The 1,947-nt window shown below is 47.4% G+C and overlaps 1 pseudogene; it reads right to left on the bottom strand.

The window, feature by feature from the left end:
- Positions 1–340: 340 nt before the first annotated feature.
- On the bottom strand, positions 341–1,106 carry LOC112306798 (ribosome biogenesis protein NSA2 homolog pseudogene; annotated as a pseudogene).
- Positions 1,107–1,947: the final 841 nt, after the last annotated feature.

Here is a 1,947-nt window from a genome sequence, read left to right as displayed (position 1 = left end):
AGTTGTGCTGTGCGAATAAAATGCACAATGGACTTTGCAGACAAAATAAAAAAGAATGCAAAATATCTCACTAAAATTTGGATATTGATGACATGATGAAACATTATTTTTGGACATATTGGGTTAAATAACACTTTAAAATTAACGTCATCTGTTTCTTTTTACTTTTTTTGTACAATGGGACCGGTTTTCTGTTTTTTACAATAGAATAAATAGTTCTCTTGATGGCTGCAGGCACGTCAGCTGTGTGAGAGCACTCGGAAACACCACAGGAAAGGAGCTTTCCTCATTGGTGCGTCGTCTCCAATAATTATAAGGAGTTACTTGTATGAAACTGCTGTCAAACCAGCCAGGCGGCATCTAGGCATCCATCATTTTCAGGATTGCAGGGAACCTGTGCATATTTTCCCCAAATAACCTCGCCTCCTTGTGTCTCCAGGTCCAGCTTGCTCACTTGTACCTTGATGGCAGCGCCTTTGGCAAAAACACCCAACACTGTATAAAGTGGGACGAGGGATTCTTCTTTGCACCAAGTACTGGCAGGCAAAAGGTGGTTTTCAGCTCACCATGTGTTAGCTGGGCCCTCGTGAAACGTAAGCCCATTGGCCTAGTGAATCTTTCATATTTAGGTGGTTTTCCAGTAAAGCCATCCCCAACAAAGCAGACTTTGGTGACCATCCTCTTCTTGGCTTTTTTCTTTCTACTTCCTGTTTGAACAACTTTCAGTGCCTCTGTTCCTGCCTGGGCACAGACTACAGGCAGCGGGACCTCCCATTTTCCTGCTTTCTCTTCTCATTTTTTAAAAATCATGTTGGGAACTACTTTAGCTTGGGACTGTCCCTCTGTCTAGTAGGTGTGCAGGTACTGCTCCTTGTGGAGTCTTTTCATCCTTCTTTTGCTTGGTGTCTCTCTTTTCAATCTTCTTTGTTTGTATTTTCTCAGCACGGTGCTGTTTATGGTAGAGCTTAGCCTGCGGGCCAATCACAAGTTTGCCTTCTTTGAATGTTCATGAGCCTCTCAACCTTCCTTCTTCCTCTTTTTCTCATGGCAATCCAAACAATATTCATAGCGCTACTGTGTAACTCAATATCCTTGTTTGGTGGCATGGTTACAGCCCCCAGGCCACCGGTGCAGTCCCCTGGGCTGGAAGGTCTCTACTTTTGGGTCTCAGAGACCCACGAGCCAACTCCAGAAATTCACATTTCCAATGTGTCTCCCATCCTTTGAGTTGGAATCATTAAGAATTAAAATACTAGTAAGACGCAGAATCAGGCCTTCAACTTAGATCTTTATAACTGCAAATCTAATATGCTTTCAATTCTGTCAGAGGCTCTTAACACAGGAATCCCAGGACACTCCCAGAGAGCACGTGCGACATATTTATTGGGAGGGGAAAATCCCAATCTTTCCTCAGATTCTCAGGGTGGTCCCTGGCCTCCAGAGGGCTGACACAGGTCCCTGAGGCCTCATGAGCTTGGGCTGGTGTTTGCCTGGTGCACTGGAGAGGAAGGAGGAGGCGAGGTCAGAGGAGGAAGAAGGCTTCACGCTGTTTCACTCACCCGGTTTCAGTGTTACCCTGAGAGGATGTACCCACTCCAGCGTCCCATCTCCAGGGTCCTGGGGTGACAACTGGCCTGTTCTAAGTCCCGTGTACTCCCCGTGGTATTTGTAGACACCCTCCGCTCACTGAGAGAAACTTAAAATACTGGGGGTGCTGAGGGCCTGGCACGTAATAGGGGCCTGGGTGGGGGTGGAGGCGTCAGAGAGGCCACGGGGACAGGGACTGGGCCTCAGTCGATGACTCTCTCGAGCACGTGGTGACACAGCTGTGTCCGGATCTAGAAGGGGGAGGAAACCTGGTGGGGCTCAGACCCTAGGAACGGAGTAGGAACAGCTACTGGTGAATTAAATACTAGCCCCAATTTTACTCTGCACTTCTGGGCCACA

The sequence above is a fragment of the Desmodus rotundus genome, chromosome 13 (assembly GCF_022682495.2).
Source record: "Desmodus rotundus isolate HL8 chromosome 13, HLdesRot8A.1, whole genome shotgun sequence".
NCBI classification, from domain to species: Eukaryota; Metazoa; Chordata; class Mammalia; order Chiroptera; family Phyllostomidae; genus Desmodus; species Desmodus rotundus.
This window is presented reverse-complemented; position numbering and strand designations above follow the sequence as displayed.